This window comes from Culex quinquefasciatus, chromosome 3 (assembly GCF_015732765.1).
Source record: "Culex quinquefasciatus strain JHB chromosome 3, VPISU_Cqui_1.0_pri_paternal, whole genome shotgun sequence".
In the NCBI taxonomy this organism is placed as follows: domain Eukaryota; kingdom Metazoa; phylum Arthropoda; class Insecta; order Diptera; family Culicidae; genus Culex; species Culex quinquefasciatus.
The window spans coordinates 8,476,365-8,504,095 of NC_051863.1; the positions used below are offsets into that span (position 1 = coordinate 8,476,365).

At 32.8% G+C, this 27,731-nt stretch overlaps 1 protein-coding gene across 2 annotated transcripts in view; it reads right to left on the reverse strand.

Moving 5' to 3' along the window:
- LOC6045490 (dipeptidase 1) overlaps positions 1-27,731 on the reverse strand; it is a 416,070-nt gene that overhangs the window by 369,469 nt on the left and 18,870 nt on the right. The window lies entirely within an intron of this gene.

Here is a 27,731-nt window from a genome sequence, read left to right on the forward strand (position 1 = left end):
GTTTGATACCCATAATGCAAATTTTGAAAATTTGTGTTTTTTCGAAAAAATACGGTAATTTGTGCATATTTTTGAATTTTCCAACTCTCATAATGTGCAAAATCAAACCAATTTTCGCTTCGTTTGATACCCATATCGCAAATAATAAAATTTTGAGTACTTTGAAAAAATATTGTATTTTGAGAAAATTTTAATTTTTATCAAAAAAAAACTCTAACAAAATGAAAAAGCATACAAAAATTCGCATCGTTTGATGCTCATATTGTAAATTATTAAAATCTGTGTACTTTCGAAAAAATACGGTATTTTATGAAAATTTTTGTTTTCAACAAATAAAACTGTAATCAAGTGAAAAAGAATACGAAATTTTGTTCCGTTTTCTACTCATAATGCAATTCTTTTTAAATTTTAGTACATTCGAAAACATTCGGTAATTTGTCAAAATTTTATTATTTTCTAACTCTCTTATTGCTGAAAAGTAAACCAAATTTCTCTTCAATTGATACCCATTCAATGATATCCGCTTCAATTGATACCCATATTGCAAATTATGAAAATTTGAGTACTTTCGAAAAAAATAGTTTTTTTAACAAAAATTAATCTAATAAAGTGAAAATGTCTGGTGAACGTAGTAAAACTTTCAAAGGTGCCAATTACTTCTATTTCTTTTTTGATAAATTTGGCTTATGATCATCCCGAAGGATTTTCAAAGATCGTTTGAGCCTGAAATAGTTGATAAACTTATTTAATCCATTGACATTTTAAGTTAAACAATATTTTATAACTATAACTTCATAATTCATTTAATGTTCCGATTCAGTTGTCCATTCTATATTTTCATTTGCCACATTCATCTCGTAGGTTCTTTTTTTCTTTTGTATTCTTTCCAGCCAGTTCTGAACTCCTGTAAAGGTTTCCACCGTTGGAGTTCTGTCTTCAGCCGCAGTTTATTATTTACTTTATAATTGTATTTAATTATTGTATTTTTTACCGAAAAGAATCAGGTTTGTATGCTACCATATTAGTGGCTTTTAATGTGCAAGAAAAATTGATCAAATAAACAAACAATCAATCAATCAATCAATCAATCAATCAATCAATGAATAACAAATCTTTTTGTTTGATACCCATATTGCAATTTATATAAAAATTTGAGTACTTTGGAAAAAATATAATATTTTGTAAAAATTTTCGTTTTTGACAAAAAAAAACTGAAGCAAAGCGAAAAATATACAAAATTTCGCATCGTTTGGTACAGTAAACTGGGGTGACTTTGATAGCCCGGGGTGACTTTGATAGGTTTTTCAAATGCCCGTCAAATTAATATCTAAACATTTTTGAGAATTTTGAGTATGTAAGAATTAAGGGATAGCTTATTATCGAACATATATGCAAAAATGTGACTGTTACATTGGATGTATCAAAATTAGTGGCCAAATCAAATTTCTATCAATGTCACCCCGGGCTATCAATGTCACCCCAGTTTACGGTACCCACATTGTAAGTTATAAAAATTTGAGTACTTTCGAAAAAATACGGTATTTTGTGAAAATGTTGGTTTAAAAAAACTCTAATGAAATGAAAAAGCATACAAAATTTTTCTTCATTTGAAACTTATATTGCAAATTATTAAAATTTGAGTATTTTCTAAAAAATACGGTATTTTGTAAAAAATTTAGTTAAAAAAATTCTAATGAAGTGTACTTCGAAAAAAAACGGCATTTTGAACAATTTTGAGTAAATATTTTTCATTGATTCTTACTATATTTTCAAAAATATATTCTTATAGAAAGTATTGCAAATTAAACACGATATGGTTGAATAAATCAATTTTTGAGAGATTTTAAAAATGAGTTTTAGTCCGTTATCGGCGCTAATCGAACTATCGAAATAACGATAACGATAGATTATTGTTATCGTCCTGACGATAAATATTTTTTGCCATTATGAATTTTGAAGATTTAAGATAGGGGAAATCTACCCATTTTAATCCTAATAAGCGGTCGTGTTTGAACGATGCTGGATAATCTAGAGTCTCCCTTGAATTTTACTAAAACCAAGTACACCAACGAGTAGAGCAAGTTTTTGTGAACATTTCTGTTTATTTTCACTTTCACTAAAAGTTATTCTATTTCTTTACCAAGCATTTAACAAAAAAAAAATCCCAAGGGTATTCTAATCGAGGCGAATGCATTGGGCCACGCCCATTTTTCTAATATCGGCTTAGTTCTTTTTTCTTCCAACACTCTGTCGAGTGTTGCCATTTGCGCTGACAGTTCAAACGAACACTCACGAAAAGTGGCATTTATAGGGAAAGTTTCCTGGCATCGCTGGCTGTGCTGCTAGTGGTATTGACGGCCAGCCTTTGTTCTTTTTTGCCTTCGTCTCTCGCTCGGTTTTCTTCAGCCTTCGATTGGAATGCAAAGTGAAAATTGAAACGTCAAACGACTTGGCGCGTTTGTTTTTTTGATGGCGCTTGCTAATTTATTACATTTTTCGGGATTATTCTTCAAGTGAGTGCCTTACTAATGATCAAAAGAACATGTTGCCGGTAGTTGGAAGCAATTTCATATCTTAAGCGCCGTGAAAAAGTAAGCAAAAGTGAAAAGTTAATTTTGGCGATATTCATTAAGCGTTTGAGGGATTCTCAAGGGATTCTCGTGTGTGTCACTGTGTGTGCCAACAAAATGATGAGAAGTGGTCTCGCAAAATACAAATTATGATCAAAAGTGCATTAAATGTGATCTTTTTGGCCAGTAAGTGGCATACATTTGAGTGCTTACTCGAGGCGGTGCTGTTGCTGGTAAGTTTATAGCCCAAATAGTATTTTTGGAGCTTTAATCGAGCATCAAATTCTCCATATGACGAAGATAGGTGTTTGATTGGAAAGGGTAGATTTCCCCTATCTTGTGAATAGTGACAAAATTTGTGTCATAAAAAATTGGAAACTTTTGAAATTGATATAGGTGACTGTAGAATTTGATTTGTTTACAAATTATTTAAGGAAAATTTCACTAGAAAGAGGCAATATTCAACCATCAAGTTTCCCAAGGGTTTCTTGTAGCATTTATTGCTCGCCAGTCTTCCAAAGAATTACTCAAATAACTGGGCCAAAATTATTAACTACAAAAAGTACCTAATTTTTCACCTGGATTAAAAAAATTATGTTAAATTTAATTATAAATAAATTTCAGTATTTTATAAACAGCTCATTCGATGGCACAAAAAGTATGTATATATTTTTGTTCAATGTTGAATGTTAATGAAAATATCAGAATATTACACGAAATTTTAATGTTATACATTGAAAACCGTTTCCAAGCTATCGTGAAATATAAGTTGAAAAACTCATCATTCTCCGATTAACAAAAAATAAAAAAAAATCAAATCAAAAATTGTAAATGTCGCTTCTGTAGAATTTTGAGACTATACTAAAAAAAATATGTAAATTTACTCGACACGGAAAAAATGAATCACATGTTAACTCAGCTGATGTAAACTTGAGATTCGACGTAAACGGTTGAATCACACCTAAAATCACGTTTTTACGTATAGTTTTTTTGCAAATTACATCTAATTGCATTTGAATTTAAATGTTTAATGGCGTGCAAAAGTGTTACATCATAAACGATGTAACAATCAGAAATATTTTTTGTTTGTATGGCTAGTTATAAAAAAATTATTCCTTTTTTTATTATTTGCCCCCCTTTTCCCCCTTCTCGGCCTCAGTCAAAGCCAAGGGACATTTTTTTAAATAAACGTTTGAAAATTCCAATCGAAACGAAGTTGACTTTATAGCTGTCGGCCACCATTGCTAGTACCAACCACTAGTGTCTTCCTTTTATCTACAAGGACTTCGCCGCCCTGGGCTTCTAAGTGTATGAAAGTATGGCACGGAGCGACAGCGCCGAATACCCATATTTACACAAAGAATTTTAGAGCACCCGCCGCGGGATTCGAACCGGCGACCTCTGGGTTGTGAGTCCAGTGCGCGGTCCGATTGATCCACAATCATCCAAATTAATATTTTAATACCATAAAGTTAGCACAAAATTCATCCAGATTTAGAACTGTTCAATCAAGGCGGTTTAAAAAAATATTTATGTTAACTCTTTAAAAATAAGAACAAACTCTTAGCAATAAAATTGCTTCTTAATTATTTACAAACAAATTCACTTGTCGTGCGATGTTAATTTTTTTAATATTTTCAGAATATATCTCACAATTTATGCAATGGAGATTTTGATAGTCTTTTCAATAAAAATTTCAGCTTTGGTACCTAAGCTGTAATTTTTTTTTTTTTTCAAAAATCCAATGTATCCCAACATTGTTGCCATGTTTTTAAACATTTAATGGATAGGTTTTGATATAATCAAATAAACTATTTTCATCCATATTTACAACGTTTGGCCTAAACAAGTGTATTGAATTAACTGAAGGCTCAATCAATTCTGATAGTGTTACCAGATTATCCAACTTTAAGACTCATTGGAATGGTATATCAAATGCTTATCCAATGATTTACAAAAAAAAATGCTTTGTAAGACATTTTTACCTGAATTAATTTAAAAAAGTGGACTTGAAAAGAAAAAAAAATATATTGACTTAAAACATACAGTGTTGCCAGAATTCAAAAGAATTGTTAAAAATAACACTTTTACTTGTAAGGTCGTTTTCAAGTGTTCAGTGTTTTCAGTGTTTGAGTCATAATATCCAAGATAATAGAAGGTATCAAAGTTTCTTTGATTCTGAACATTAAATTACGATGATTTAGAATACTTTTTTGTTGGTTCTGAAAAATGTTTAAATGATAAAAATGGCAATTCCATGTACTAGTACAAAATTATCGTTTCATGTCATAAATAAACAAAATCTTCATCGCATTTAAAGTGAAAAACAAACTTTAAATTTGTGTTTTACATATTTTATGTATGTTTGCAATTAAATAAATAGCGCATCCGTTTTCAATTACGTATATCCATCTCCCTTCCAATGCACACAAAAATGTTTCCGTTTTGTTGACTTTTCGCGATTTTTTAAACCCGAAAATAAAATCACCACACTCCCAGACAAACGCCGCGAATTTAAAACAACCGGCTCGTTATTGCTGTGAGAAAACACCCGCGGTTGATGCTTAATATCCGCAATTTATCACTCCGCTGTGCTTCGGTGGTGGCAAATGGGGGCGGTGAATTCTTTCACATTTCGGTGGGGATGTTTTCCCATTTTCAATCGATTCGACAGGTTGTTTGGGAAGAGGTTTGCTGCTTCATCGAGCAAAAAAAAGAGAGAATGATTTATTGATTCAGGGGGAAAACTTGTCGGTGGATGTGTTTAAACATTTTTAAAAACTTTCAGTTTGAAAAATATGGAGTTTTGTTGTTTTTGAAAAACCTAACTTGATTATTTATTGGTTTGAAGAAAAAAACATTTATCATCCATCATATTTTATTCATCGCCCAAAACAGTGTAATTTACTGGTGAACCTCGAAACCATGTTTGCGGAAACCATTATCAGGAAAGAAAGTTTTGCCCCCGCGCCAAAAGTTGATCTTTTGGTTTCACCCAAAATAAAAAAAAGTAAAAAAGGAGAAAGACCCCACGGCTAATCGCACGCTAGTCATAATTTATGAAGTTGCTACTTTTTTGCTCCATTAACCACCCCCGCCGAAAAAAAGTTTCCTTTTTTCTTTGGTCTAAAATCGCTTCAATTTTCGTTTCGCTTATTTGAAGCGTCACGTGTCAGTCAGTGCTAAAAGCATTTACCAATACGATCGGCCCGGTGTTTGCACCTGTTTGAGGAGGGAGGGGTGGCACGGGGGAAAAGTGTTAAGTTTAGGTTTTCAGTAACCCCGAAGAAAAATGGAAAACAAATCCGTGGGAAACTCATACGTGCTCACGATTCGGTTGATTAGATTCAATTTTTTTTTGTTCGTGGAACCAAGAAAATGATGACGATGGAGAAAAAGTTTATGTTTTTCTTGTACATTTGCTCGCTTGCGTTCATCACGTTTGCTTGGGATGTATATATTTTCCTTTGCGGATTACCGGCATAAGCTGAGCTATTTTCAGTCTGGAGTTGAAAGTTGGTCTGAAACATGATTTGGTTTGGGCTGGCTCTTGATTGAAATAATGACTTTAAACATGATTTGAAATGTTTTGTTACTGTCATCAGGGGTGAAATTGGGTCATACAAATTTCAGCATTTTTATATGACCCAATCTCAATAAATTTATCGGCGATCATATCAACAACGGTATCGGACGATATCACAATTTTAAATCTTTCAAAAATCGATTAATTCAACCAAATCATGTTAAATTTTCAATGCTACGAATATATTCGTTGAAAATGTAGTTTCAAGTTTAAAGTCATAAAATAGTTCACAAAATACCATATTTTTCCGAACTACTAAAATTTTCATATTTGCGCCATGAATACTAAATGAAGCGAATTATGTTATTTATTTTTATGTTATTAGATTTTTCCATTAAAAAACCAATACCTTTCTTGAGTAGGAAAGGCAAAACATTCAAATTTTCACAAATTACCGTATTTTTTTAAAGTAGAGCAATTCTCTACGAAATCGGTCTTTTTTCTTAAATTTTAATTTTTGTATTTTTTAATCCGACTGAAACTTTTTTGGTGCATTCGGTATGCCTAAAGAAGCCATTTTGCATCATTAGTTTGTCCATATAATTTTCCATACAAATTTGACAGCTGTCCATACAAAAACGATATGTGAAAATTCAAAATTCTGTATCTTTTGATGGAATTTTCTGATCGATTTGGTGTCTTCGACAAAGTTGTAGGTATGGATATGGACTACTCTGAAAAAATTGATACACGGTAAAAATTTGTTTGGTGATTTTTAATTTCACTTTTTGTCACTTAAACTTGATTTGCAAAAAAACACTATTTTTAATTGTTTTATTTTTTGATATGTTTTAGAGGACATAAAATGCCAACTTTTCAGAAATTTCCAGGTTGTGCAAAAAATTATTGACCGAGTTATGAATTTTTTAATCAATACTATTTTTTTTAAAAATCGAAAATTTGGTCGCAAAAATTTTTTAACTTCATTTTTTGATGTAAAATTGAATTTGCAATCAAAAAGTACTTTAGTAAAATTTTGATAAAGTGCACCGTTTTCAAGTTATAGTAATTTTTATGTAACTTTTTTCAAAATAGTCGCAGTTTTTCATTTTTTAAATAAGTGCACATGTTTGCCCACTTTTGTGAAAAATATTTTTGAAAAGCTGAGAAAATTCTCTACATTTTGCTTTATCGGACTTTGTTGATACGACCTTTAGTTGCTTTAAAAACAGGAAAATTGATGTTTTCTAAGTCTCACACAAACAGTTCACCATTTTTCAATGTCGATATCTCAGCAACTAATGGTCCGATTTTCAATGTTAAAATATGAAACATTTGTGAAATTTTCCGATCTTTTCGAAAACAATATTTTCAAAATTTTCAAATCAAGACTAACTTTTCAAAAAGGCCAAACATTCTATATTTCACCCTTTAAAAATGTTAGTCTTGGTTTAAAAATTTTCAAAAAATTGTTTTCGAAGAGATCGAAAAATTTCACAAATGTTTCATATTTTAACATTGAAAATCGGACCATTAGTTGCTGAGATATCGACATTGAAAAATGGTGGGCTGTTTGTGTGAGACTTAGAAAACATCAATTTTCCTGTTTTTAATCCTTTGCATTGCAATATCTCAGCAACTAAAGGTCGTATCAACAAAGTCCGAAGAAGCAAAAGATAAAGAATTTTCTCAGCTTTTCAAAAATATTTTTTTCAAAAGTGGGCAAACATGTGCACTAATTTAAACACGACTGCGACTATTTTGAAAAAAGTTACATGAAAATGGCTATGTGCACTAAAAATTTTACTAAAGTAAAAATTCAGAAGTACGACTTTCGATTTTTGCATAAAACATGCTGAAAAGTTCTTTTAAAAATAGTGTTATTTTGCAAATCAAGTTTTTGTGATAAAAAGTTAAATAAAAAAATCACCAATTTTTTTACCGTGTACCATTTTTTTCAGTGTAGTCCGTATCCATACGTACAACTTTGCCGAAGACACCAAATTGATCAAAAAATTCCTTTAAAAGATACAGATTTTTGAATTTTCATTCATCATTTTTGAATGGACAGCTGCCAAATTTGTATGGAAAATTATATGGACAAACTAATGATGCAAAATGGCTTCTTTGGGCATACCGAAGGCACCAAAAAAGTTTCAGCCGGATTAAAAAATACAAAAAAAAATCGAATGACCGAAATCCTAGAGAACTCCTCAGTACTGAAACTTTCAAAATCTGAAATATGAGTATCAAACGAAGCGAAATGTTGCATGTATTGTGAATGTGAAGATTTTTTTTTTTTAGAAAATACTAAAATTTACTAAATATTCAAATATATCGCAGCAAAATTGTGCATGCTACATAAAAAACTACGTAAATAAATAACGTAACTCGCTTCGTTTAATGCCCATGCTGCAAATTTTGAAAATATTAATGTTATCGAAAAAATGCGGTATTCTGTGAAATTTTTTGTTTTTTACAAAAAAAAAAACTTAAATAAAGTGATAATTCTCAAAAATTCGCCTTGCTTTATACCAATGTTCCAAAATATGATAATTAGAGTACTTTCGAAAAAAGGCGGTATTTTGTGAACATATTTAAGTATTTAAACTTTTTAACTTACTTAATTTTCAAAAAAAAAATATTCTTGGTGAAAGCGTTGAAAATTTAACATGATTTGGTTGAATAAAGCTGATTTTAGAAAGATTAAAAAAAAAGAGTTATCAGAATTATCGAAATAACGATAGAACTATAGTTATCGATCTTTGATAATTTAACCGTTAACAACCTTGGCTTACATTAAATATCACAAAAAAACAACGACTAGAAAATTTTGAAAAAAGTCAGTTTATTTTTAATTTTGGAGGGAAATTTACCTGGAGTAATATTCCTGCAAAAAATTTGCATATTTTCGTATTTATTTTCAGTACCGTCAGTGGGGGTGACTATGGGTCAAAAAACGATACACTTCTCGTATTTTTTTTAACACTGGAACGCCCAACGCATGTCCAACTTACACGGACGCCCAAGCCTCCCAAAAAAGTTGGAACGGTAACTTCAACTCGCTGGTTCTCGGGCATTACTCAATCAATCGGGACGATTCTTGTTTCCACTGATTTGTAAGAATGTCTAGATGATTCTAGAACTTTGCAGAACTTAATTTGATCAAATCTGTAATTTTTGCGATCAAAAACATCGTTCCAACTTTTTTTTTCGCGTACAAAAAAAAATTCGCCAAAAATTCCGCGGAGGCAGTCGTTTTGAAAAAAGGTGGAACGATGTTTTCGGTCGCAGAAATTACAGATTTGATCAAATTAAGTTCTGCAAAGTTCTAGAATCATCTAAACATTCTAACAAATCACTGGAAAGAAGAATCATCTTGATTGGTTAAATTATGCCCGAGATCCATTGAGTTGAAGTTACCGTTCCAACTTTTTTTGAGCCTTGGGCGTTGGAATGTTAAATAAAAAAAAAAAACAATTTAAATAACATCGAAAATCATTCAACGTAGATTTGTTCTTAGATAGTTTACTAACATTTTCCCAAAATATAGTGGATTTTGATGAACACTACCTTAAATGCTTATAGTTAGAAAATTTAACCAATCTCACCCCTAAGAGGGGGTGACATTGGGTCAAATGAAACTAAAATGATGCTCAAATACAACGATATTGTAAAATCCAACAGAGCAATTCTCTACCAAAACCGGAAATGGGTTTTATTTGTATTTTTTTTATTTGGCTCAAACTTTGTGGGGGCCTTCCCTATGACCAAATATGCTATTTTGTGTCATTGGTTCACCCATACAAGTCTCCATACAATTTTGGCAGCTGTCCATACAAAAATGGTATGTAAATATTCAAACAGCTGTAACTTTTGAGTGAATTTTCTGATCAATTTGGAGTCTTCGGCATAGGTGTAGGTATTGTTGAGGACTTTTGAGAAAAAAATAGGTACACGGAAAAAAAAATGCAGATTTTTTTATCAACTTATTTTTCACTAAAACTCAATTTCCTAAAATACGTATTAGTTTGAATCAAATAAAAAAATACAAAAAATAAAAATGGTCGAAATCGGCCGATTTCGTAGAGAGTTGCTCAACAGTGTTTCTTGTTCGAGAGAACAATGTTTGAAGTAGATATTTTCTAACATTTGGGTAGTTTTCGAGCAATTCCAACAAAAATATCAGAACAATGATTTTTCAAGAGGTCATTTTTTGCCAACTTTAGACAGATTTCCGTAAAAAAATCACTTTGACCCAATCTCACCCACCAGACCCAATGTCACCCCACTGACGGTAGTGGAAATTTTGTCAATCAATGTGACACTACTGAAATTTTCTGATCATTCCGATAAAGCTATTGTCAAATCCAATTTCAGCAAATGGTGGTCCATTCTTTAATGTTTCTTAGACAAATTTATAGGTGCTTTTCTGAACTTCTTATAAAATATGATTTTAGAGACTTAAGGTGGATTAACTTCCAAAACGAAGCACATCATGTTTTTTTCAAATCCGATACTGCATCTGAAAATAGAGTGATTTTTTTGGACAGTTTTTCCAAAGTTTTTTTTTTAATAATTTTTCCATTGAGCCAAAAAATTACATAAAATAATATTGAAAAAATGCTGATTTCTGAGAAAGTTGCTCTTTAAATATTAAAATCTGGAATTATTGAAACGTTTTTTTAGTTTTCATCAAAAATGCCTTTGTTTTTTGACCAATCCTTTTATGCTTTTTCGGTTTCGAATATTTTAACCAAAACATAAATATTTCAAATCATCTAGTGCGAATAACTATTCATGATATGTTTATTTCCATTTGATTAATTCCAAGCTGATCTTAAAACCCGTATTTCTCCGAAATATTCTTTCATCTCACCGAAAGTTGTTTAAACACAAGCTTCAAAGGTAGTTTGCCCCCTTTTAATTGGACCATTATTCAAGTTGGATTAATTACACCCCGCTTCCAAGCTGCGCTCTCCAAATTAAACAACGTTAATCACTAGCCCGCGTCTAAGCTCTCAACAAACTTGTCAAAATCTGCCAAAACAAACTACGGACAGGTTCAATCGAGCGATGCCCAACCGATTTGAGAAAGTGAATTCTTCCTTGTCCCTTTGGCATGTCGCCAGACTGGTCCCTTTTCGGGGGAGGCAAGACCAACCGTCACTAATGAGCTTTCACCTTTTAGCTTGGGAGGGGAGGCATTCCAACCTTTCTTTGAGAATTTTTGGGGTGATTTTATCTAGTCACTTGAGGGTTCAAAGAAAATCATCTCAAAGGGTCAAATTTGGAATGTGATTTATTTGCTGGAATTAATCTTTGGATTGCTTGAAATTTGACCAAATTTTCGTCTCGTTTGTCAACTGTTCAGAAGATGAAATTCAAAACGACAAAAGAAAGCCGCAACTGTTGCGGTTCCGGCCAGGTCCCACAACTTTGAACCTTCAAGGTCGCCGCACCGTGAAACCATAATTAATCACTAATCAACACTTTTCCACCGTGGTCACCCTCCAACCCTACCCCACCTAAAATTTGAATCACCTTTCCGCCAGTCACCTGAAAGCAATTAGCCAAAAAGTATAATTTTACAAACCAACCCAACCCAACATTTTCCGCTTTTAAGCCAGCAGCCAGCGTGAGTTAATTTAATTTTCCAGCCCCGGCCGTTGTTTTGTGTGAGTTAAAGGGGGGAAAGTTTTCCCTCCGTGTCGAAGAGTGTTTCGTGAGGAAAAATACGCGGAAAACTTTGCGTTATGACCACCGTCATTGTTGCCGTGCACCTGCGGGTGGAAAAGCTTTTTCAGGCGTTTTTCGGGCCAGACGCGGTCACAACAAAAGGCTTTTCAACGGGACCGTTTTTTTTGGAGGTGCGAGGAGAGTTTTGCGAGATTTATTGGCGGGGAATAAGCTGGGAGGCAGGGTGGAGTGTTTCGCGGAAATTGAATAAAATGCCCAGCTGCGTGAGTATTATGTTTTGCCACAAACTTAAATTTAAGAAAAACCTGAGTATCGAGGGTATTAAATTAAAATTTCCCAGCAATAGTGACAGGTTTTTTTTTGCAAGTTGTTTTCCTGTTTTCTGTTTCCTTTACAACTAACTTTATTTGCATCCATTGTAATAAATGCCTTATACACAGCTGAAAGGATCCCCCAAAACTCTGTACTGCACATACAAAACTACTGTTAGTCGATAAACTAAAGAAATAAACTGAATTGAATTGAATAGAATTTAATTGAAATTATATTCTACGATTTTAAATTATCTGCTTGGAATTAGCTGTTTTAACAAACGGTTTTAATCACAAAATAAGTCTAAATGATTCATTCATACCAATCATTTGAAAAGTTTTTTGATATGCTTTGTTCAAATTTACAGATAAAATGCAAGATTAGGATTTTTTTCAAACGATGAAATTATTTAAACAGCTATACTAAAATCAGACAAATTATTGCCTTGATACCTAACCAACTTATTTTCCGATTTTGTTGTTTAGAAAAAAAAATATGTTTTTTGACACTTCATTTTTGCGGTTAGTTGTAGCAGACCTGGACAAAATTAGATTTTTGCACTACTTACTTTTCATGTCATTCTTGAACGACGGAAAAGCCTACTTTTCTGTACCAAAAATAACAGAATCGAATAGCAACACTTTCAAAATAAATGCACTCAAATGGGTGCTGAAAAGTTGAACTTTTCAGCACTTGTTTCTAAAAGTAACACTTTTCAACATTTTTTTTATTTAAACGATTTATTGACAAAATACATGAAAATTTGACTTAAAATTTCACTCAGCGTGTGTTTTTTGGAATTGCAAAAAATGTTGTATGGAACTCGTTGCAAAACTTGATTTTTTCAGCACTCTTCGTATTTATCCAACTCGGTGAACCTCGTTGGACAAATGTACGACTCGTGCGGAAAAAATCCTCTTTTTGCAACTTGTTGCATAAACTACTATTATACATTAAAAAAAGACTACCGTCAACTGGGTTGAATCGGGACTATAGTCTGAATAGGGACAGCACGTTTCAAATCACTTAAAAGCTTTAAATTTGGGATAAATGAACACATTATGTTGCTCTTATCTGGTCTAATCGAAACCACTTAAAACAGCAAAATATTAGGCTGCAAATTGCTAAAACTGCTGTCCCAATTCGCCATAGATAACGGTAGTTAATTTTGTGATAAATTGGTGAGTTTTAAGGATATTGTATAAAATAATCAAATATATTATTTAAAAATAAGAAAAATGCTGAGGGTAAGATTAATGTGAAATTTATTGAAATGATGTATGGACAGTAGGGTGGTCCAAATCCGGACTTTCCCATGGCTACCCTCTGAAATCATAGATAGACCCATCACTAGGCTAAATTTTACTCCCTCTAATCGCTTGAAGCTTGTATGGGAAAACCCGTAGAAATGTATGGAGAAAAGCAGCTGTTTCAGTTTTTTGCGCAACAATCGTCAATCTTTATCAATTCTCAGATATAGAACCTTCATTAAATTTTGAATATCTTTTCCTAGACTAGATATTTTTGGGATTTTTTATTTTGTTGGAAAGTTATTGCCATTCGAAAAAGTCTGTTTTTGCTCAGAGGTCAACTTTTTTTTATCGTTTTTGTAAAATATTTTTTTTTAGAAAAATTGGCAACACTGTCCATTAAATTAAGACTAATTCTTGTCATATCTCAAATGATGCAATTTTTTTTATATCTGAAACATATCCACATAAAAGATATCTCAAAAATGATTATAAATGTCGAATTAAAAAATAGTTAACTAGTTTTTTTTTGGGAGCAATATATAAGAAGAGGACAGGCAGCTTGGCCTGTCCATACCAAAATGATATATAAAAATTTAAAAATCTGTTTCTTTTCAAGGAATTTTTGATTGATGTCTTCGGCTAAGTTGTAGGTATGGATAAAAAAAAAGATGCACGGTAAAAAAATTGGTAATTTTATATTTAACTTTAAGTCACTAAATTTTGATTTGCAAAACACACTATTTTTATTTTTTGATATGTTTTAGGGGACATCAAATGCCAAATTTTCAGAAATTTCCACGATGGGCAACAAATCTTTGACCGAGTTATGCATTTTTAAATCAATTCTGATTTTTTTTAATCAAAATATTGGTCGCAATAATTTTTCAACTTTATTCTTCGATGTAAAATCCAATTTGCAATCAAAAAATACTTTAGTGAAATTTTGATAAAGAGCAATTCCATGTCGAATAGAGAATCCGCTGTGCCGGACCCTCTCCGATTTCAATGAAACTTTGAAACACTCGATTATGACACTTGAGAAGAGCCTTAGTGTTTAAAGATTTTTGTGTTTCGTAATTTAAATATTTCTGTTTCTTGAAGCCGTTGCATCGTATCAAAAAGTGGACAAAGACAATCTTGTACGAAATTTAACGGGCTTGACGAAAAAATACATTTAAAGAAAAAAAAAACGCCACATTCATGAGATTTTCTTATTTGGAAGTTGGCAAATCAAATTTGCAGGTTAGCCCACGATTTTTTTTGTTCAATTTTTTTTGAAAATATCCTAAGATATCACAAAAATACTCACGAAAAATTCAGGATGGAGCAACTCTCCTTAAAAAATACAAAAAACATTAACTGAAACTGTTTTTTTTTAAGTGGTCCAAACATAAAAATTATAAACCAATAGTAGGAATCCATTCTCCAGACAATTCTACATAAAAGTTTCCATATTGGCCATTGTCCTTTGTCCAATTCTTGTTGAGATACAGCGGTTTAAAAAATATATTTTTGAAAAAAAATAGGTTTTTCGGTCGCTTTTGGCAATTTCTATATGACATATTTTATATTTATGATTCGAAAATATTTTTATTGGAAAGTTTGCCAACATTTTTTTATTTTAAAAAATGCGTTTAGATCACTTAAAAAAACAGTTTTAGTAAATGATTATTCTAGTTTTTAGGGAGACAACGCATCCTGCATTTGTCTTGAGTCTTTTAGTAACATCTTAAATTATTTTCACAAAAATCTTGGTCGAAAAAAAATCCTGACGTCACCTTTACATTTAGCTTTTAAACATAAAGATTTAACTTTTAAACATAAAAACTAAAAAAAACCTTATTAAAATAGCGTGTATTTTTCTTCCGGTACAAAAATATTTAAATAACTTCCCGAACAGACGGAAATAACTTAATTCATGCCATTTCAATAACAAATACCGTTACAATAACAGAAAATGTTTTGGATTCTCCTTGAAAAAAATATTTTTTGCATAAGAGTTGATTAACAGTTTATGCTATCCCAGGCAGACGGTAATAACAAAATTCATGCCATTAAAATAACAGAAATTGTTATGGAATCTTCTTGAAAAATCCATTTTTGCATAAGGGAATAATAACAGTTTATGTTATCATCACAAAATTTGTTATTGGTCTGATATTGGTTGAAAACCAAAACATCTTTGGAATAACATTTCTTGTTATGGAGGAATTTCTCCAAATGTTATTGGGATGATCGGATTAGTTGTTAAAATAACAAAAAATTATAACAAAAATTTGTTCGAAGAATAACTAAAAATGTTATTAGTATGTTATTCCAATAACAATCCAATAACAAAAAATTCATAACGACGAATAACAAATCTTGTTATCAATAACATATAATGTTATTGGCCAAGTATTTTCAAATAACAAAAAATGTTATTCCCGCGTTATTTCCGTCTGCTCGGGATCATAGCAAATTTTATTATTGGTCTTATATCCCGGGCAGACGGTAATAACAAAGTTCATGCCATTTCAATAACAAATATTGTTAAAATAACAGGAAGTGTTATGGAGTCTTCTTGAAAAATCCATTTTTTCATAAGAGTTGAATAACAGATTAAATTATCATAACAAAATTTGTTATTGGTCTGATATTGGTTGAAAGCCAAAACAACTTTGGAATAACATTTTTTGTTATGGAAGAATACCGCCAGATGTTATTGGGATGATCGGATTAGTTGTTAAAATAACAAAAAATAATAACAAAGATTTGTTCGAAGAATAACTAAAAATGTTATTAGTCTGTTATTGCAATAACAATCCAATAACGAAAAAATCATAACGACGAATAACAAATCTTGTTATAAATAACATAAAATGTTATTGGCCTAGTATTTTCAAATATCAAAAAATGTTATTTCCAAGTTATTTCCGTCTGCTCGGGATTGGTTGAAAGCCAAAACAACTTTGGAATAATATTTTTTGTTACAGAAGAATACCGCCAACTGATATTGGGATGATCGGATTAGTTTTTAAAATAACAACCCGAGCAGACGGAAATAACTTGGGAATAAAGTTTTATGATATTTGAAAATACTAGGCCAATAACATTTTATGTTATTAATAACAAGATTTGTTATTCGTCGTGATGATTTTTTTGTTATCCCGATCAGACGGTAATAACTAAATTCATGCCATTTCAATAACAAATACTGTTAAAATAACAGAATTTGGATTCTTCTTGAAAAATCCATTTTTGCATAAGGGTTAAATAACAGTTTATGTTATCATAACAAAATTTGTTATTGGTCTGATATTGATTGAAAGCCAAAACAACTTTAGAATAACATTTTTTGTTATGGAAGAATACCGCCAACTGTTATTGGGATGATCGGATTAGTTGTTAAAATAACAAAAAATAATAACAAAGATTTGTTCGAAGAATAACATAAAATGTTATTCGTCTGTTATTACAATAACAATCCAATAACAAAAAAATCATAACGACGAATAACAAATCTGGTTATTAATAACATAAAATGTTATTGGCCTAGTATTTTTAAATATCAAAAAATGTTATTCCCAAGTTATTTCCGTCTGCTCGGGATTAGAATGTTATTGTAATAACAGACTAATAACATTTCTAGTTATTCTTCGAACAAATCTTTGTTATATTTTTTTGTTATTTTAACAACTAATCCGATCATCTCAATATGGCTTCATCCATAGAGTACGTCACGCTAAAATCAGCCAAAATTTACCCCCCCCCCTCCCCCCTTTTGTCACGCTTTCCCTATACTTATAACACGCAATGTCACACTTTCTCAGACCCCTCCCTCCCCCCTAGAGCGTGACATACTTTATGGATGACGCCTAACAAAAAACGTTATTCCAAAGCTGTTTTGGCTTTAAACCAATATCATTCCAATAACAAATTTTGTTATGATAACATAAACTGTTATTGAACTCTTATGCAAAAATGGATTATTCAAGAATTTTCCATAACACTTTCTGTTATTTTAACAGTATTTGTTATTGAAATGGCATGAATTTAGTTATTACTATTTGTTCGGGAAAAATAATAACAAAATTTTGTTCGAAGAATAGCTCAAAATGTTATTAGTCTGTTATTACAATAACCATCCAATAACAAAAAAAAACATAGCGACGAATAACAAATCTTGTTATAAATATTATAAATTTTATGAACTTAGTATTTTTAAATATAAAAAAATGTTATTCCCAAGTTTTTTTCCGTCTGCTCGGGAACAGTCAAAGGACAAAAACACGTTGTAAACTGTCGTGTGGCGCTGACCCAGATCCAATTTTCGCAGACTCCACTAGGACACGAAACAGGACAGGACGACACAAAAAACACTGGCCATTTTCTGGCCAGACAACACCAGAAGAGCGAAACTTTTCTTTAATTTTCCATCTCCCAACACCGAAAAAAAGCAGGGTAGAGAGATAAAAATGACTTCATTAAACCTGCACTGGGTGACTGGGTTGAGGAGCAAAAAAGAGCAAAAAAACGGGATGTGGGCAACTTAAGGTTTTCCTTTGGTGACACACAAAAGGTCACCGAGATTCGCCCACCCACCCACGTGGATCTCCTGGGGCTGGGTGTTGGTGGTATGTTATGATTGTGCGCTAGCGTGCCTCATAATGATGTAACTTTTTTCTGTAAAGTAGTTTCGAAAGTAGTTTCAAGACAAAACCGTTGAAACTTTTCCAACTCTCATGTTTGGAGTTCCCCCAAGTCGCCTTGGAGGCGGAGGAAAGTGGCAAAGTCCATAGGTTGCAAAACTTTCGCCAAAGGTGCAGACACAGAGTCCTCGAAGCAAACCACTCTGGGACGGTGAATAGGTCGTCTGGTGGCAAGAGTACCAGAGGTTTGTTGAAACAGTCGTGTCTTGGCAATGTTTCAATAAAACTTTAATGAGATCATTATATGGGCTGGCAAAAGGCCCCCTCCGATATGGACGATGATGAGGAGCGCAATGGTGGAAGTTTTGCGGAACTTTTTTTCCGTTTTCGTTGGACTATTTTCGGAAATATTCAAATTATGGTGATAAGCGTTATTTAGGGGCATGGTCGTCAGCTATTAGCATAGAGATGAGATTTTTCAACTCTGAAAGTTTCTTTTGAAAGGGAAAGATGAAAAGCAAATGCATTTTTGATGGCTTTAAAAACATTTGGCAAAAAATTATCGACTTTTTTACAATTTCATTAATACAAACTATCAAAAAATATCTTTCAACACCATATCAGAAGAAAAAACTACGCAAAATTTCATTAATCCTCCCAGCAAATCGTATTATTCTAGCAGGTCTCCCCCTGTAGCTGCACTCTCGGGTTGCTCTCAGGCAGTTCGTTTCAATTATGTCACCGATGCCATTCCGGAGAGCTGACTGTGTGTGTGTGTGTTCTCCTGGCAAGGTACCAAAGCCAACACCGCCGCAGCATCACCCGACACAGAGGACCAAACCGCGACCGACGGCCGTCAATTTCGCTCGAAACCACACCACAAACTGGCAAACGCTGCCTGCTTTTACTGAGCGTAGGGGAAGGTGTCCTATTTTGGGCAGGCTTTGAACATAGTTTTCGTTCTAGTGAATCTGAGGTTTGCAAATTAGTAGTTTGTGCCAAAAGTTGCAAAACGAAAATTTTTGAGCACTGTTCAATTTCGATCGAGGTTTACCGAGTTCGATAAATACGAAGAGTGCTGAAAAAATCGAGTTTGGCAATCCCGGAAAACACCCTTTGAAATAGATTTATGAAAAGTTTGTTTTCTTGCTTGAATGTAGTTTGAAAAAAAAAAGACTGTTTCATAACGACTTGAGATTTGCTGAGTTGGATAAATACGAAGGGTGCTAAAAAAATCGAGCTTTGCTTTGCAAAAAATTAACATTTTCGTCTCTTTCAAGAGTATTGAAAAAAGGCGACTTGGAATACAAATGGATAGTTTTCCCCTAGAAAGCTGCAGAGTACCACAAGGCACCTCCAGAAAAAAAAGTGAAGTTGCATCAGGAGTCTGGCATCATTGGCACTTTTGCTGACATGTGGGAGTGTGCGGGTGTGTTTTGTGTGTGCAGTATGTACGTGCCTTCTAAAGCAAACATCAAGGTTTTTAGACGAGAAGGTGGTTTGGTGTGTCAGATGTGACCAGTTTGAGCCAAAAATGTTGCGGTTTTGCTGGTATACTGTGACATTTCATTGAGCTTAAAGTTCAAGTGAAAGTGTGCTTTTGCAGTAAATTATGGTGTTTAAAATAAATCAAAAGTACATGTCAAAACTACGATTTCCAGGGAAAACATCCCCCCCATCTTTCGCCAACCTCGAAAATTAAGTGTTTACAAAGCTCACATTCAGAAGTTTTCCGAGCCCGTGTAAGAATACCGGTGTTTTTCCGGGAACTTCATAATTAACATACTCAGAAACAGACCCAGCCGGAAATTGTGTTTTCTTCCAAACGTAGCCGAAGACCCGTCGTCCCGTGTTACTTGACCGGCATTACAAGAGGGGCAACGAGGTCAGGCTGGGCCCCTTGTCTGACTGGCGTTGACAGTTTAATATTTTTCTCTCACCCGGAGGTTTACTCGCTCAATTGGTTACCTGTCAAGCCAAAGTCCGGGAAAAGGTTGAAAGGACTCGTCAACAGGTTATCTCTTTTTCGAGTAATTTCACCATCGGTGATTAAATTGAACAGCAAATAAGCTTGGGAAATTTGTGAAATTTCAGCAAATTTTGGGATGTTTCAGTGAAGCTTTAAACAATGTTTAAGATGAAGAATAAATTATCCATTAAAATGTTGGCAACACAGAAAAAAAATGAATTTGCGAATGTTGAAAATTTGGTAGGTTGAATATTACCTCTTTTTTGAGTAATATTACATAAAAATGTGTAAAAATGTGAACCTGATGAATATTCATCAAAAACTGATGAAAATTCATCATTTTCTGGGGTAAAATTTATCATTTTTTTGCCACAAAATCTGCCACCATTTCCTGATGAATATTACCATCATTTTTTCTGTGAACCCGTCTGATTGTCTGTTTTATGCATCTTTTTTATTTATTATGTTAAAATTCGAAAATCTGTACCTTAAGAACGGTCGCAAAGTCAAGGGAAAAGAGAAAACCCCATTTTTACAACACTTTTATGAAAAACTAAATTAGTTTATTTGAAATTTATGCGGCCCCTCTAAAATTGTATCTAAAAATCAAGAGACAACAAAATATATTTGAAACATGCCTTCAAAAACCGAAAACAATTTGAAATTCATTTTTTCGCTTTCAGAACCATGTTAAAAAACAAACACTTATTGGATGTTTTCACAAGACATGTACCATTTTCTTCCCTGAAAAATTTCAAAACATTTCAAAAATCTTCTAATTTGTTTTTGAACATTTAACCTTTTAATGCATCAATGCTTTATTATTATTATTATTTTCAGGAGTTATTTCAAGCAACTCTTGCATTTATTTTAAATCAAAACTAACATTCCAAAAGGGTCAAACGTTTAATATTACGCCCTTTTGAAATGTTAGTCTTGATTTTAAAAAATCTAAACATTGTTTTCGATAAAGTTGGAAAATTTTACAAATGTTTCATTGAAAATTGAACCATTAGTTGCTGAGATAGTTGAAATTTTTAACTGTCAAACTTGAATTGATTGACTGGTGCCAAGATATCTCAAGATGGGTTAGACCAATTTGGCAGACATTTGGGGTGAAGACTCGCTAGACATACCCCGTGTGCGTGATGGAGCCCAACAAAAATAGAAACTTTGTCCTAAGAGGTAACTTTTGTCCCTGATCACGAAACCGAAGTCCGTTTTTTTATTCTCGTGACGGAGGGACGGTACGACATTTTTGAACGTGCGAAAAAAAAGGTGTGTTAAAATCATTTGCAGCCTGAAACGGTGATCTTGTTTCTTACACGAAATTGTAAGAAATTTTCTGAAATTTTCAAAAAAAATATATTTTCAGGAACGGACAATCATGAAAACTATTTGAAAAATCAAAAAAACCGGAATTGAATGACTATATATTGAAAATGGCGCACTTTTTCAAAAAAAATGCAAAGTACTTTTAGATTGAAAATTGAATTTTACACAAAAACGTTACTCAATCCACCTTTAGGTGGTTGGTGCCTTCCTCGCATTTTTTTATCAAAATATCTGACATCCGGCCTAAAAAAAAGTTTATTGAAAACACTAAAGAACTTATAACATTTGTCAGATCTTCAATATTTTGGGCATGTTGGAAGGGTCTTTTGATTACCTATCCAACGATGTGTCGCATGATAGATCCGGACAACTTTTTCTTCAAAATATTTAAGATCCGGCCTCAAAAAAGTGTATAAATAACACTTAAGTGCTAATAACTTTTGATGGAATTGACAGATCTTCAATCTTTTGAACGCATTGGAAAGGTTTTTTAAATACCTTTCTAACAGTATGTAGCATGACGGGTTTTCTTACAACAACCACATTTTTTTGCAATATTTCAAACAACAGCTAAATCATTTTTTTAGCATAACTTTTAAAGTACTTTTCTAAACTTCATAATATTAACTAGGGTCTTGTGGGACCCCAAGACGAATCGAATGTGACCAAAACGGTCTAAATCGGTCCAGCCAGTCTGGAGATAATCGTGTGCATATTTTTCGGTGCACGGACTCACATCCAGACGCACGCACAGACATTTGTTCAGAATTTGATTCTGAGTCGATAGGTATACGTGAAGGTGGGTCTAACAGGTTAAATAAAGAACTTCATTTTTCGAGTGATTTTATAGCCTTTCCTCATTGAGGTGAGGAAGGCAAAAATGAGGTCAAAAAATGTTAAGTACAAAAATTCCTTTTTTTACAAAAATCACAATATAAAAAAATCATAGCACTTCGAAGTATTTTGGTCCATACTTCTGAATGGCTTCAAAGATTTGGAGTTGTGTCCTCTTAAACAAAAAAAAATAAATAAATAAAAAAAAAGATTTTGGAAATTGTTTGGAAAGTTCATAAAAAAAATCATCAAATTTATTTTTCGTTTATCTTTTTTGCTGAATAGTCCAAAACAAAAAGTTTAAATTAAATTTGTACCAGCCTAAAAACAAAAAAAAAATAAGTTAAAATTAGTCATGGATGTCATAAAAATATCTTTTTTTTATTTTGTATTTGTTTCAGGAATCAAATATCTCAAGACTTTTTTTTTACTTAGAAGCAGATTCATCATATTGAAAATAACAGTGGATTAGAAATGGGGGCAAAAATAGTTTTTTTAAACATCAAAATTTCAATTATTTTATTTGTACTGGAAGAACTGTTTTCAAAATATATTTTCATACAATGTTCAAATTTTTCACATATTTGCAATCATTTAAAAATATTTAGTATAATATTCTTGCAGATTTTATCTTTTTGATTATTCGCCCCATTAACAAACTCAAAAGTTTTAAACAAAACTTTTGACTGCAAAACAAACGCAATCACGTCTTGATGAATTTTAAATTTTATTATTTACAAGCTTTTCCCGGCAAACTTCGTCCTGCCCTTTTTTTGTTTTATCAAAAATGAAGAACTTAGCACTCCAAACATCTGTTGTTGTTGTTCTTGTTGTTGTTGTTGTTTCTGTTGTTTGCTTATTCAGGTATTGTCCGTATTGTTTGATCTTAATGTTTCTTTCTTTCACTCACCGATTTTTAAGTTTATGATCATTTTCGTTTTCTTTTTTGATTGAGATACGAATTCTTCTTATTTTTCTCTGTTTTTTCCATTTTTTTTCTTGTAAAGAAGGATGAATACTTTTTGAATTCACTTTTTGTTCTTATTTTCTTTTCTAAGATCCCAAGAGTTTGTTGTCATTTGTTAGTATTTTTACTTTTTTACTTTCATAAAGCAGTTTTGCATTATCGTGAATCTGTTTTTTGAACACTTTTATAAAAAAGTACCCTGTTTTTATTTAGGAATAGTTTGTTGTTGTTTTCTCATTATCTGTATCCTGTTGCACTTTTTTACAAATTAGAAAACCAGATTTTCCTTAAAAAGAACATGAAAGTGTTCAATTTTGGACAAAAACTGCAAGTTGTTAGTTTTCTTACTGTCTTAACTATTGAGTTTAGTTTATACTTTTTTTAGACTTTTTTTTTGCATCATTTTGTGTTCTTCCCGGGCAGACGGTAATAACTAAATTCATGCCATTTCAATAACAAATACTGTTAAAATAACTAAATTTGTTATGGAATATTCATGCAAAATCCATTTTCGCATAAGAGTTTAATAACAGTTTATGTTATTATATCAAAATTTGTTATTGGTCTGATATTGGTTGAAAGCCAAAACAACTTTGAAATAAAATTTTTTGTTATGGAAGAATACCTCCAACTGTTATTGGGATGATCGGATTAGTTGTTAAAATAACAAAAAATAATAACAAGGATTTGTTCGAAGAATAACCAAAAATGATATTAGTCTGTTATTACAATAACAATCCAATAACAAAAAAAATCATAACAGCGAATAACAAATCTTGTTTTAAATAACAAAAAAATGTTATTAGCCTAGTATTTTCAAATATCAAAAAATGTTATTCTCACGTTATTTCCGTCTGCTCGGGTTTTTCTAACTTATTTTTCTTCTTTCACTATATGTATTACAAATATCATTTGCCACTTTTGTTTTTTTGTCGTTATTCAGCCGAAGTTCATGTTGATTCTGTTTTGATTTCATTTATCTTATTTTTTTTTTCTCCACATTGCCTTCTCAAACCTAAAATAAATGAAAATCATTTAATTCTTTTACTCTTTCGTAAGTACTCACAACTATATCATGAATTGCTTTCACTTTTTATTTCTTTTTACTTTTTCTTCATTTCAAAATACCTTTTGACATATTTTTTTCTTCTTTGAACTTATCTTGACGCCTCCTACGATCAAAATTTGTTTTTTTGAACCGTTTCCCATACAATTTGCCGATGCTCCGGAATCGGTTCCAGAGTGACCAAAGTGTCAATTAGTTAGCGTATAAACCTTCCTTGGGCTTATACGAACTCAACGCAATAAAAAGCACCTCGATCCGACGCTCCGAATTGAACTGATTCGCGTTCGAACAAAACCGTCGAAATTTTTTATATATAAGAAGAAGAAGAAGAAGATGTGTATTCCCTAAAATACAGTCGAAAGACTTAAACCTTAAAAAACGAATCAAGAATCATTTTGTTTTTTGTTATATTGGTAATTTCATGGTATTTATATGGAATTTACAGAAGCATCTACAATATAATTTTATACTTTTCAAATTGAAAAGACCCGAGCAGACGGAAATAACTTGGGAATAACATTCTTTGTTATTTGAAAATACTAGGCCAATAACATTTTATGTTATTTATAACAAGATTTGTTATTACCCGTTATGATTTTTTTGTTATTGGATTGTTATTGTAATAACAGACTAATAACATTTTACGTTATTTTTCGAACAAATCTTTGTTATTATTTTTTGTTATTTTAACAACTAATCCGATCATCCCAATAACGTTTGGAGTTATTCTTTCATAACAAAAAATGTTATTCTCAAGTGTTTTTTGCTGTCAATCAATATCAGATCAATAACAATTTTTGTTATGATAACATAAACTGTTATTGAACTCTTATGCAAAACTGGATTTTTCAAGATTATTCCATAACACTTTCTGTTATTTTAACAGTATTTGTTATTGAAATGGCATGAATTTAGTTATTACCGTCTGTTCGGGGAGCATCAAATTTTTTAAGTTTTTCTCTATCTTCATTAAAAAAAATCATAGTTTATAAACCTCAATTTTCCGACCCTCCTTACGGCTAAAAATTTCATGTTTAGAAACAATTTCTTAAAAGCGTTTAAACTGAAATCGAGTAATAAATTGCGCCGGGACCCGTGGTGTAGGGGTAAGCGTGGTTGTCTCTCACCCAGTCGGCCAGGGTTCGATTCCAGAAGGTCCCGGTGGCATTTTTCAAGACGAGATTTGTCTGATCACGCCTTCCGTTGGACGGGGAAGTAAATGTTGGCCCCGGACTAACCTAAAAAGGTTTGGTCGTTAGCTCAGTCCAGGTGTAGGAGTCGTCTCCCTGGGTCCTGCCTCGGTGGAGTCGCTGGTAGGCTGTTGGACTTACAATCCAAAGGTTGTCAGTTCGGATCCCCGGGGTGGATGGAAGCTAAGGTGTAAAAAGTGGTTTGCAATTGCCTCAACAATCAAGCCTTCGGACACCTAGTTTCGAGTAGGAATTTCGCAATCGACAACGAAAAGGCAATGCTGTAGAGCGAATAATTTGATTTTTTTTAAATTGCTCAGTAAGAAATGAGAAAGCAAGTTTCCATCAATAGTAATAAAAAAATATTTGGTTTAGTAATTAAACAGGACTGCATCCTCAACCAGCCAAACATATGAAAATTTCGTATATTTCTTTTTTGCCTTCCTCACTGAGGAAAGGCAATAAAATCACTCGAAAAATGAACTTCTTAAATACACCTCCTAGATAAACCTTCAGGTATACGTCGACTCAGAATCAAATTCTGAACAAATGTTTGTGGGATGTGTGTAGACATGATTTTTTTTCCACACGATTTTCTCAGAACTGGCTGAATCGATTTTGGCCGGATCCGCCTTATTCTGTTCGTTTTGGGGTCCCCTAAGACCCTTTTAAATTTTATTCTGTTTAGTGAAGTACTTTTAAAGTTATGCCATGAAAAAGTTTTTTTGTAGATACAAAAAAGGGTGATTTTTGCATAACCTCAAAAGGCCGGGTCTTTTCGTTTACGTGCGAGAGTCGCGCCAGTTGTGAAACGCCCGGTTGCCACATTGCTTCAAATGAAGGTCTGCATGTTTTCTGGAAAAGTCTGTATAGGATTTTTTTCACTCATGAACTTATTTTAATCAAGTCTTTTTCGGTTCTGGAACTTGATTTGGAAACAATGCAAATCTGGATAAGGACAACTTCGGAGTTGAATTAAATTGTAAATGTGAGGAAGGCACCAACCACCCAATGGTGGACTAAGATACGTTTTTTCCGTATCAACCGTAAATATGAGAGTTTTACTAAAATTCTTTAACCAAATGGTAAGCAATAAGACGTTTAACAACGTTTTTTAAGATTTTTAATAAAATTTTCTAAGAAAAAAATAACCCTCAAATATTTTTTTTACTGATTTTGCTTTAACGTGGATTTGAAAAAAAACATGCATTTTCTAATCAATTTTCGTGGGCCGTATCTTGATTATTATATAAAATTGTCCATAATGTTTATGAAAAAAAAAAATGATTAAAACCTTGTTTAAAACTTAGTAAATTAAAACTGGAGGCATTAATATTCATATTTTATATTTTAGCGATTTACTTGGACAATTGCATTTTAAACGCCAGTCAAAAAGAGGCCAAACGTTACCTACAAGTTTGGTCCAAATCTGTGAGGGTCGAATTCAAAAGTGTTCTCAGTTGGCAATCACTTATCTAACAAGACATCTAAAGCATTTAAATTATCGAGTGTACATAGAATCGAACATTCAATCAAAATAAAAAGTTCTTCAAAGATTGCCCAGTCCAACCTTCCGGATAACTTGACATTCCCGAGAAATTCGCCTTCGTTAGTCAATCATCTCGCAAAGTTCATCGGTAGGGCTTTCCTTCTCGGAACCATCTCCGGCACAGTCTTCAGAACTGCAAATTTCAAAGTCCGCACGAGCCATGCGATTACCACAACAACACAGCCTGCAGCTCAAGTCTTAATTTTTCTAGCACGTCGTTGATTGCTTCTTTGGAAAACTGTCAAGCTCAATTTTGCCGAAAAAGCAGCTGGATTGATCGATTCCCCCTTCAAAAAAAAAAAAAAAACAGACACGTCCATTGTCCCAGAACTTCTCGACCGTGACTACGGACTGGATTGCTTTCGGCAAATGGTCAATGGCCCAACCTGGGGGCGAATCGAGCCGGAAGAATCAAATGAACCATTCCGGCGGACAACTCTGTCGATTCGTCTGTCTGCTTTGGCGCTCCAACTGACCTGTCTCATCCCATTTGAGTGCTCGGGAAAATTCGAGGGAGGCAGCAAAAAAAAAAAAAAAAACCGCCCACCATGAGGGATGATGTGTAAGGGGCTGACGAAAAGCACTTTTCAAATCAACGGCTCAGAACCTCGCTCTCCCGGGGGGGGGGGGGGACGAACCTCTTTTTGAAGAATGTGGTCAATGGACGGGAATTGAAAGGTTGGCATTTTTTGCGGTACATTTCACCCGGGAAAACGACCAGTTTGCAAGATGTTTTAACTCAAAACAGCAGATGTTGAGATGTTCGGGGGTTCAAGTGTGGTTAAGATGTTACGAAAATGTTTATTTTTGAGCCTTTTTGTTAGGAATT